Source organism: Gastrolobium bilobum, unplaced genomic scaffold, assembly GCF_033153095.1.
Source record: "Gastrolobium bilobum isolate Gb01-03AN ecotype WA unplaced genomic scaffold, APGP_CSIRO_Gbil_v1 utg24242, whole genome shotgun sequence".
In the NCBI taxonomy this organism is placed as follows: Eukaryota; Viridiplantae; Streptophyta; class Magnoliopsida; order Fabales; family Fabaceae; genus Gastrolobium; species Gastrolobium bilobum.
This window is the reverse complement of record NW_026900138.1, coordinates 47,255-59,198: the sequence shown is the minus strand read 5'-3', so window position 1 is coordinate 59,198 and position 11,944 is coordinate 47,255.

The following is an 11,944-nucleotide window of genomic DNA, read 5'->3' as shown; positions in this document are numbered from 1 at the left end:
TATATGTGAATCTGTATATCCGGATATTGATTATTCGGATATGGACAGTGAGATATCTGGATATTGCATATCCGGATATGGTCCCGAGGAGTATCCGGATATTCTGGGATTTCGCAGAACAGTAGCTGTGCTGTGCATACAGTAGGCTATTGGGAGTTTGTAGACCCTAGATTGATGAAGTTGAACTTCTGTTTTTAATGGATTAAGCCAGAATCATGGGATTAAGGGCTTGTGGCTTTGTTAGAAGCTTTAATACTTGAAAATGTAATGAGAAGGCGTTGTCTTTAATTTGTATGCATGTGGTACATGTTTATTGATTTATATTTGGTCCATATCAGATTGTGATCTGCTGTGATTGGAATTTGAGCTTGTGGATTGGATAGCTAGCTTAGAGGTAAGCTTTTGTGTCCTCGGTTTAGCCATGTTGTGGTTCCACCTTGTCCCATGGGGATATGGTATATGCATGTTGTGATACATGCTTTTGATGTTTTGGAAATGTTGTTGAGCTATTATATGTTAGTGCCTTGTTGATATGCATGGAGGTGTTCCACCTATATGGTAAGCCTGAGTATGTAGAACATACAAGAGGGTGAGGCTGTGGGTGAGGTGCAAGCGGTGTTCCTTGTACTACATGTAGGGAATAGACTTATTCTTACATTTCTCTTGCCAGTAGATAGTGATTACACACATGCCATAGATATCTGTTGCACTACATAGTTTTGGAACTGATAATGATATAAATGCTTTTTGAACTTATATTGCACATGTAAGTGAGCTTGGGGTGGAAGATCCTTGAGGACCCCTTGTCTTACTGAGATTTCTAGTTTAGAGATCTCACCCCGCGTTTGGGGAATGCTTATTTCAGGGTCAGATAATGTTGAGACCTCAGGCGGCAGGAAGCCGGAGCTGAGTTAGATTGCTGTTATATTATGCTGCCTTGATTGGATGTTGGATTTGCATGCTGCATTTATGCTTATAGCTTCAGTTTATGTATTGGAGTTTTATGTTGAGACTCGTTGGTTACTATGTTTATTTGGTGAGTGTTGGACGTTTAGCAAGTGTACTAGTCGTACAAGTAATAAAATGATGAGTAAAGATCGTTCCCACGAGGATTTGTGTCAAGCACTGACTAACCATATGTACTTGAGTTGAATCAAACAAAAGTTTATAGATTGCATAGATTTCTTGTCACCAGAAACTACACTGAATTGAATTAAAACTTGATAAATAAATAAAATGTAAACTATAATGTAAACAAGTAGTCAGATGTCATTTTCCCTCAAACATGAATTTATAGATGAACCAATTTCCATTATGAATTATCTACTATGTGATGTTGATCAACCTTTTTCTTATCATCTCAAGATGTAATCCCTTACTACCCTGATAGACACATTAATCAGAAACCTCAATCCCTTGGTGATTCCTTTCTTAATAGATGCATTAATTACTAAGGTCTTAAGATCACATCAGAATCCTAGCATCAATCCCTTGACTACTAGAACACTAATGATGAAGTTGTCAAAAATAGAGAAACAATGTAAACATGTTTGTTCTACACTATTCCTCAACATGAAGAATTAATCAAGACAACTTCATACAATCACATAATAGATAAACAAAACATCTAATTAACCATTCATAAATTCAAACTTGAGTTTCATTGAATCAGACTACAAAGGACCCTCCTAAGATATAATTGAAATACAAACAATAGAAGAAAGATCAAACTCCATTGACATGATAGTTGAGTCTTCAATCTCCAAGTGCAATTACATAGGAAATACTAACTATTACAAGAACTAATCCTAAGAATTTGGAAATTCAGAGAAAATGAGGAGTCAGATCAGATCTATGAAAGACCTGATCTGATCTCCCTTCTCCTAGTGTGATGAGAAAAGTCAGAATGAGATATGATGGATTGGATCTGATATATGGAATATTTCAGAATGTGAAGTCCCCTTGTCCTTTTATAATTTACAAATTACAACTGAAAACTGACATGGGCGCTAAAACTCTCATTTCTGGACGTTTTAGCGCTCAACCTTGACGGATGCCCAACTGCTTTTAACTGTCTTGGGCGCTAAAACGCCCAGTTTTGGCCGTTTTAATGTTCAGCACCAGCATCTTTTGTGCAGCAGGGCGCTAAAACTCTCAGTTTTGGGCGTTTTAATGTTCAGCACCAGCATCTTTTGTGCAACAGGGCGCTAAAACGCTCAGTTTTGGGCGTTTTAATGTTCAGCACCAGCATCTTTTGTGCAATAGGGCGCTAAAACGCTTGACTTTGGGCGTTTTAGCGCCCAACACTTAGAATTTTCCCATTCTTCAGAATCTTCTTCCTTCTCTCTTTTGCTTCTTGAGCTTCATTTCCCTACAAAAACAATGTAAATTTTCAACATAAGCTTCAAAACTTGTATTTGAGAGATTTCCAGGACATTAACCTCTTTTCCATCCATTTAATCACACAAATTAATATTAATTCATGCTTAAAAACCTGATGAACTAAGGGTTCATCAGTGAGCATGGGGATTGTCCATGACACATAGTATTGTTATATCTTGTTTATGTCTTGAGTCTCTTGGAGTTGTAATAATGTATCAGGATGTTGTCCGGATTACTTGATGTAATGCTGTGATTTAGATACACTTTATCTATATATTGAGGTATTTCAGTAGATGTCTTATTGCAATTTACATACAGGCGATATTTTATGAAATTGATTAAGTAATCAAGTTGGTAATTGATAATGACATCATAATTGAAAAGAAAAAGAATATTCCGCAATTTTTAATTAAGCACCGCTTAATACGATGTAATGTTAATATTCCGAGTATACACGGGGTGTTACATTTTATGGTATCAGAGCAACGGTTCAAGGGAAAAGCCTGTATGTATTGCAATGATTAGGATGTTTGGTTGTGTCTGTTTTGTGTGTTTGCTCCGTCGAGTATTATTATGATAATGCATATGTGACCACATTACGTGGGCCTGATCAACTCATAATTTGTGTAACTTGTGCAGAATCATGGTAAGACCCGGGAGAAACCGCGAGACTTCGGAGGATCGGCCTGATCCTGTCCTGGCTGCATTAGCTGAGATGCAGGCGGCCTGACTAGCCGACCAGGAGGCCATGAGAATGGCAAACCAGGCCATGCTGGACGCCGTCAGAGAGGCGAACAGGAAGGCCACTGAGGACGTGTTGGAGGCCAACCGTCTGGCGAACATGACGATGTTTAGAGTCATGTTGGAGGAGATGAGGAATGGCCATGATGTTGGTCATGCTCCACCGCCACCACCTCCACCGCCGCCACCACCACCACCACCTCCACCCAGTCTGCAGGATGACTCTCAGAGTCAGATGGGAGATGGCAATCATCTTACGGGGGCCATGCAGACCGTCCCTGTTTTTGTTGAGGATCGTGATGAGATCGATCGCCGGCTGAATGCTTTCCGTAAGCATAAGCCACCTGTTTTTGATGGATCTTTTGATCCTGTTGCTGTGGCACGTTGGCTTCAGGCGTTGGACAAGATATTTCGGGTCATGCAGTGCACAGATCCGCAGAAGTTGATGTTCGCTACTTACATGCTGGAGGGCGATGCCCATGAGTGGTGGACAAACCTTTCTCATGTCTACGAGATGCAGGGTCATGTGATGACTTGGCCTATGTTTGAGGACTTCTTCTTGGGTCAGTACTTTCCATATGACGCTCAGGAGAGGCAGCAGGGAAAGTTTGACAGATTGGTTCAGGGCTCGTTGTCTGTGGACGAGTACCTGGCCAAGTTCAACCAGTTGGTGAAGTTTGCACACTTCAGGATGGTGAGGCCTACTCCTACATTTCTGGCTGCTAAGTTCCGCAGGGGACTTAGTGAGGATATTGCTGGTTACCTAGCTGGTTCTGCTTCTAGGGATTTTGGGACACTGGTTCAGTAGTGTCGTGATATTGAAGATTACTACAGCTCGAGTAAGGCTAAGAAGGCCAAGGTTGCTGAGGCGACGAAGGTTGCAGCTGGTAGTTCCACTTCTTGGCGAGACAGGAAGTTTGGGAACAAGAACAAGGGTAAACAGTTGGCAGCTCGGCAGGCGCCGAGTCAGTTCAAGAGGACTTCTGTTCAGGGGAATGCAGCAAGACCTCATGCTCTCAGGTGTTCGAGATGCGGGAAGACTCATTTTGGGCCGTGCTCTACCAGCCAGTTGATTTGCTTTCAGTGTGGCAAGGAGGGCCACTTCTCCAGAGACTATCCGTCAGCGACAGCGAGGGCTACTGCAGTGCAGGTAGTGCCACTTCAGATGGTTCCCCTTCCACCTACTTCGGCACCGGCAGTGCCACCATCTTCTGGGAGAGTTTATACTCTGGATCGTCAGCAGTCGGATCGAGCTCTGAACCTTGTCAGAGGTACTGTTACGATTGGTTCATCAGCTGTTGATGTGTTGTTTGACTCTGGGCTACGCATTCTTTTGTTGCTACCCCGATTGTCGTGGGGCTTGAGTTGCCCAGTGATGTGCTTTCTCCACCGATGCGGGTGACTACCGCCACCGGAGAAAGATGTGATGCTACCACTGTTCATCGCGATGTGGCGTTTCAGTGGGATGGCCGTGAGTTCTCGGTGGATCTGATAGGATTGCCGATGGCCAACTTGGAGGTTATTCTGGGCATGGATTGGCTGTCCAGAAACTGTGTGATGATTGATTGTTGTGTCAAGCGTGTAGTGTTGTCTCCGTGTGATTCCACAGCCAGTTCCTCACCGTACATTTCGTTGCTGCAGGCTAGGAGAGCCTTGAGAGCAGGGGCATTTGGTTATGTCATGTTGGGAGGTTTGGTGAGTGGTACACAGGAGGATATCACTGGCATTCCTGTGGTGAGGGAGTTCCTCGAGGTGTTCCTGAGGAGATTCCTGAGTTTTTGCCACAGAGGGAGATAGAGTTCTCCATAGATCTGTTGCCTGGTGTGGGGCCGATTTCTTTAGCTCCATACCGGATGTCGCTACCGGAGTTGGCAGAGCTGAAGAAGCATATTGAGGATCTTTCAGCGAAAGATTTCATCCGACCGAGTGTGTCTCCTTGGGGAGCACCGGTCATCTTTGTGAAGAAGAAGGACGGGACAATGCGATTGTGCACCGACTACAGGCAGCTGAACAAGGTGACAATCAAGAACAAGTATCCCCTTCCTCGAATTGATGATCTGTTGGATCAGCTCAGGGGTGCTTGTGTGTATTCCAAGATTGATCTCCGGTCCGGATACCATCAGATTCGGGTGAAGCCGGAGGATGTCCCGAAGACCGCATTTCGCTCGAGATATGGTCATTTTGAGTACTTGGTGATTCCATTCGGTCTCACCAATGCACCTGCTGTGTTCATGGATTACATGAACAGGATTTTCCAGCCATACCTGGATCAGTTTGTGATCGTCTTCATTGACGACATTTTGATTTACTCCAAGACGGAGGAAGAGCATGTGGAGCATTTGAGAACTGTTCTGCAAGTGCTGAAAGAGAAGAAGCTGTATGCGAAGCCTTCCAAATATGAGTTCTGGCTCAAGTCTGTGAAGTTCCTTGGGCATGTTATTTCTGCTGAGGGAGTTGTAGTGGATCCGAACAAGATTGAGGCCGTACTGGATTGGGAGAGACCCAAGACAGTTACGGAAGTGAGGAGCTTTCTGGGTTTGGCAGGTTACTATCGGAGGTTCATCAAGGGATTCTCCACCATGGTTTTGCCATTGACTCGCCTTACTCGGAAGGAGACTCCATTTGTGTGGACTCACGAGTGTGAGGTCTGTTTTCAGGAGTTGAAGGAGAGACTGACTACTACTCCTGTGTTGGTCCTTCCTGATCCTGCGCTTGAGATTGAGCTTTACACCGACGCCTCCGGGAAGGGGCTAGGTTGTGTGTTGATGCAGTTGGGCAAAGTGATCGCCTATGCTTCGAGGCAGTTGAAACCTCATGAGGAGAACTACCCTACTCATGACTTGGAGTTGGCTGCTATTGTGTTTGCTTTCAAGATTTGGAGGCATTATCTTTTTGGTTTGAGGTTTGTGGTGTTCAGTGACCACAAGAGTTTGAAGTACTTGTTCGACTAGAAGGAGTTGAACATGAGGCAGAGGAGATAGATGGAGTTCATAAAGGACTACGACTTCGAGCTAAGGTATCATCCTGGCAAGGCCAATGTGGTAGCTGATGCTTTGAGTCGGAAATCCAGTAGTTCATCCAGTTTGTTACTTGGTAACTTCGATGTGGTTGAGAGGTTCCGCAACTTGGCAGTGACCGCTCCGTGTGAGAGTGTACTTCTCAGATTGGAAGCATCTGATGTGGTGAACGAGTTGCTTGAAAAGATTAAAGAGGCACAAGTTCAGAGAGAGTGTCTGGATTATGTGAAGAACCAAGACAATGTGTCTTGGAATGATGATGGATTGCTTTTGTTTCAGCAGAGGATTGTAGTTCCTCGAGGCCCGTTGACAGAGGAGGTTATGGCAGAAGGCCATAAGGGTCAGTTTTCTATCCACCCTGGTGCTACTAAGATGTATCAAGACTTGAAGAAGAACTTCTGGTGGCCGGGCATGAAGAAAGATGTTGCTATCTTTGTGTCCAAATGTTTGGTTTGCTAGAAGGTGAAGATTGAGCATCAGAGACCGTCTGGTGAACTTCAACCTCTTGAAGTACCACAGTAGAAGTGGGAAGGTATTTCCATGGACTTCGTGGTGGGATTACCGAAGACTCAGGCGGGTTGTGACTATATTTGGGTCATTATGGACAGACTGACGAAGTCTGCCCATTTTCTTCCAGTGAAGGTGAGCTTCACTACAGAGCAGTTGGCCAAGCTTTATGTCTGCGAGATTGTGAGGCTTCACGGGGTGCCCGAGAGTATCATTAGTGATAGGGACCCGAAGTTCACATCTCGGTTCTGGGAGGCGCTGCAGGAGGCTTTTGGTACGCAGTTGAGATTGAGTACCGCCTATCACTCTCAGACTGATGGACAGACTGAGAGGACCATCCAGACCTTGGAGGACATGTTGCGAGCTTGCACGTTGGAGCAGGGCTCGACATGGGATAGGTACCTTCCGTTGGTTGAGTTTTCTTACAACAACAGCTTTCATGCTAGCCTGGGCATAGCGCCTTACAAAGCACTGTACAGTAGGAGGTGTCGGACTCCTACTTGTTGGTCTGAGGTTGGGGACAAGGAGATTTTTGGCTTGGATTTTGTCCAAGATACCACCTTGCAGATCCAGATGATCCGTGAAAAGTTGAAGCAGGCGCAGAATCGCCAGAAGAGCTACTATGATGTCAAGCATCGTCCGCTGGAATTCAGTGAGGGTGAGCACGTGTTTGTGAGACTTTCACCTGTCACCGGAGTAGGTCGGGCACTCGGAGTGAGGAAGCTGAGCCCGCGATATCTTGGGCCATACCAGATCCTTGGTAGGGTAGGACCTGTTGCCTACCGGCTTGCCTTGCCTCCGAACCTGGCTAACATCCACGACGTGTTTCACGTGTCTCAGCTACGGAAGTACATAGCAGATCTGTCGCACGTGGTGCAACCGGATGATGTGGAGTTTCGGGAGAACCTAAAGACTCCCGTCGGATCACTCAGAATTCTCGATCGTGGCGAGAAGCAGCTGAGGAGCAAGATCATTCCAATGGTCAAGGTGCAGTGGACCGGAAGAACTCCTGAGGAGTGTACATGGGAGCGTGAGGACGAGCTTCTCCGGCAGTATCCCGAGTTTCGACCAGATATGTTTCTGATTTTGAGGTCAAAATCCTAAAAAGGTGGGGTGAATGTAAGAACCTGCACCGTTAATTAAGGTATTTAATTAATTAATTATGTGAAAATAGGAAATGATTCCATAATTGACCCTAATTATTATTTATGAGGCTTAATAATCATAATAAGTGATTAAGAATGCTGAAAGTCGCTTTTCGGAAGAAAAGTGCAGATACCGGTTCTGCTAGTCGGTATAAATGTGTACCGAAAAAGTATCCCGGAAAATTAATGTAAGTGCATGATAATTACTAGAATAATATGTAGGACTTGTAAAACGAGTTTCAAGTCCAAATAATGAGAACTGGTGCTAGAAACCGGTACTGGCTTTGAAAAGCGCGTACCGAAAAGGTGCTCAGAAAAATATAAGAAAAATATGATAAATCTTAGAAAATTATGTAGTTTCATAATCCAAAGTTTGGAATTAAAATGCTAAGCGTATCAATTTAAGTTAATATTGTGTGCTTAAGTGAGTTTTGGCTATAAATACACTTACTAAGGGCACATTGCCCTAGATACCAGAAAACCAGCGTGAGTTCTCCTTGGTGGCTGACCTCCTATACTGTTCCATTGCCATTTGCTCCATTTTGAGACTTTGTGATCATTGTATGCTTGTTTCTTCTTAAAACTGTCTTCCTAAACACTTGTTCTTGTTTGAGTGAGCCTTGGGAGGTTGGAAGACACCATTTTTCTGAGTGATCAGCCACTGTTCTTGTTTGTTTGGGGGCTGACCTTGGTGGTTGGGTTGAAAGAAGCCTTGTCTTCGGTTTTTGGTGATCCAAGTGTTGATCTTTGGTGCTAAAGGGTCAACCTTTCTTACCATTTTCGTGTATTCTCTTGTGACAGTAGCTTGAGACTGATTGTGAGCTCCAAAGGGAAACCTTTCCTTCTGTTTTGAGCTGGGGTATGTGTACCAACCTTTAACTTGAGTTTTAAAGCTTAAAAATGGGAGCTTGATGCATGCTAAGGTTAAAAGATGATAACTTGTTGTTGGGTAAGGCTTAACACATCTAGAAATGCATGATTAGGTGTTTAAAATCGGTAAAAAGGGAACCTTTTTGGGATATCTTCACGAAAATGCAGAAACTGCATTCTGTCGTGAAATATCCGGATATCTGCCCGTGGAATATCCGGATATTGGATATCCGGATATGTGTATTCGGATATGGGGTTTTGGGATATCTGGATATTGTATATCCGGATATGTGAATCTGTATATCCGGATATTGATTATTCGGATATGGACAGTGAGATATCCGGATATTGCATATCCGGATATGGTCCCGAGGAGTATCCAGATATTCTGGGATTTCGCAGAACAGTAGCTGTGCTGTGCATACAGTAGGCTATTGGGGGTTTGTAGACCCTAGATTGATGAAGTTGAACTTCTGTTTTTAATGGATTAAGCCAGAATCATGGGATTAAGGGCTTGTGGCTTTGTTAGAAGCTTTAAGACTTGAAAATGTAATGAGAAGGCGCTGTCTTTAATTTGTATGCATGTGGTACATGTTTATTGATTTATATTTGGTCCATATCAGATTGTGATCTGTTGTGATTGGACTTTGAGCTTGTGGCATTGGATAGCTAGCTTAGAGGTAAGCTTTCGTGTCCTTGGTTTAGTCATGTTGTGGTTCCACCATGTCCCATGGGGATATGGTATATGCATGCTGTGTTACATGCTTTTGATGTTTTGGAAATGTTGTTGAGCTATTATATGTTAGTGCCTTGTTGATATGCATGGAGGTGTTCCACCTATACGGTAAGCCTGAGTATGTAGAACATACAAGAGGGTGAGGCTGTGGGTGAGGTGCAAGCGGTGTTCCTTGTACTACATGTATTGAATAGACGTATTCCTACATTTCTCTGGCCAATAGATAGTGATTACACACATGCCATAGATATCTGTTGCACTACATAGTTTTGGAACTGATAATGATATAAATGCTTTTTGAACTTATATTGCACATGTAAGTGAGCTTGAGGTGGAAGATCCTTGAGGACCCCTTGTCTTACTGAGATTTCTAGTTTAGAGATCTCACCCCACGTTTGGGGAATGCTTATTTCAGGGTCAGGTAATGTTGAGACCTCAGGCGGCAGGAGGCCGGAGCTGAGTTAGATTGCTGTTATATTATGCTGCCTTGATTAGATGTTGGATTTTCCTGCTGCATTTATGCTTATAGCTTCAGTTTATGTATTGGAGTTTTATGTTGAGACTCGTTGGTTACTATGTTTATTTGGTGAGCATGGGGATTGTCCATGACACATAGTATTGTTATATCTTGTTTATGTCTTGAGTCTCTTGGAGTTGTAATAATGTATTAGGATGTTATCCGGATTACTTGATGTAATGTCGTGATTTAGATACACACTTTATCTATATATTGAGGTATTTCAGTAGATGTCTTATTGCAATTTACATACAGGCGATATTTTATGAAATTGATTAAGTAATCAAGTTGGTAATTGATAATGACATCATAATTGAAAAGAAAAAGAATATTCCGCAATTTTTAATTAAGCACCGCTTAATACGATGTAATGTTAATATTCCGAGTATACACGGGGTGTTACACTGTGCTACGGGGCAGTTGCTGTGCTTCAAGTGTGGCAAGGAGGGCCACTTCTCTAGAGATTGTCCGTCGTCGACGGCGAGAGATGCAGTTGTTCAGGCAGTTCCTTTGCAGATGGTTCCGATGGCATCTTCTTCGGCACCTGCAGTGCCACCTTCTGTTGGGAGAGTGTATACACTAGATAGGCAGCTGTCGGACCGCGCTCCAAACCTTTTCAGAGGTACTGTGTCTATTGGTGATTCTTTTGTTGATGCTATCTTTGATTCCGGGGCTACTCATTCGTTTGTTGCTACCCCGATTGCTTTGGGGCTTGAGTTGCCCAGTGCTGTGCTTTCTCCACCGTTGCGGGTGACTATCGCCACCGGAGAGATTTGTGATTCTACCACTGTACATCGCGATGTAGAGTTTCAGTGGGATGGCCGTGAGTTCTCGGTAGATCTGATAGGATTGCCGATGGCCAACCTTGAGATTATTCTGGGCATGGATTGGTTGTCTAGAAACTGTGCATTGATTGATTGTTGTGCAAAGCGCGTGGTGATGTCTCCGTGTGATTCCACAGCTAGTTCCTCGCCATACATTTCACTGCTGCAAGCCAGGAGAGCGTTGCGAGTAAGGGCATTGGGTTATGTCATGTTGGGTGGTTTGGTGAGTGGGACACAGAAGGATATCACTGGCATTCCTGTGGTGGGGGAGTTCCTTGAAGTGTTTCCTGAGCAGATTCCTGAGTTTCCGCCACAGCGGGAGATAGAGTTCTCCATTGACTTGTTGCTCGGTGTGGGGCCGATTTCTTTAGCTCCTTATCGGATGTCGCCACCGGAGTTGGCTGAGCTTAAGAAGCATATTGAGGATCTTTCGGCGAAAGATCTCATTAGACCGAGTGTGTCTCCTTGGGGAGCACCGGTTATCTTTGTGAAGAAGAAGGACGGGACAATGCGATTGTGCACCGACTACAGGCAGTTGAACAAGGTGACAATCAAGAACAAGTATCCCCTTCCTTGGATTGATGATCTGTTGGATCAGCTCAGGGGTGCTTGTGTGTATTCCAAGATTGATCTCCGGTCCGGATACCATCAGATTCGGGTGAAGCCGGAGGATGTCCCGAAGACCGCGTTTCGTTCGAGATACAGTCATTTTGAGTATTTGGTGATTCCGTTTGGACTCACAAATGCGCCGGCAGTGTTCATGGATTACATGAACAGGATTTTCCAGCCGTATCTGGATCAGTTTGTGATTATCTTCATTGATGATATTCTGATCTACTCCAAGACTGAGGAGGAGCATGCGGAGCATCTGAGGATAGTTCTGCAAGTGCTGAAGGAGAAAAAGCTTTATGCTAAACCTTCTAAGTGTGAGTTTTGGCTCAAATCAGTCAAGTTTATGGGGCATGTGATTTCAGCATATGGAGTTACAGTGGATCCCAACAAGATTGAGGCCGTGTTGGATTGGGAGATACCCAAGACAGCTACGGAGGTGAGGAGCTTCTTAGGTTTGGCAGGTTACTATCGGAGGTTCATCAAGGGTTTTTCCACGATGGTTCTCCCTTTGACTCGCCTTACCCGAAAAGAGACTCCATTTGTGTGGACTCACGAGTGTGAGGCTTTGCTTTCAGGAGTTGAAGGAGAGATTG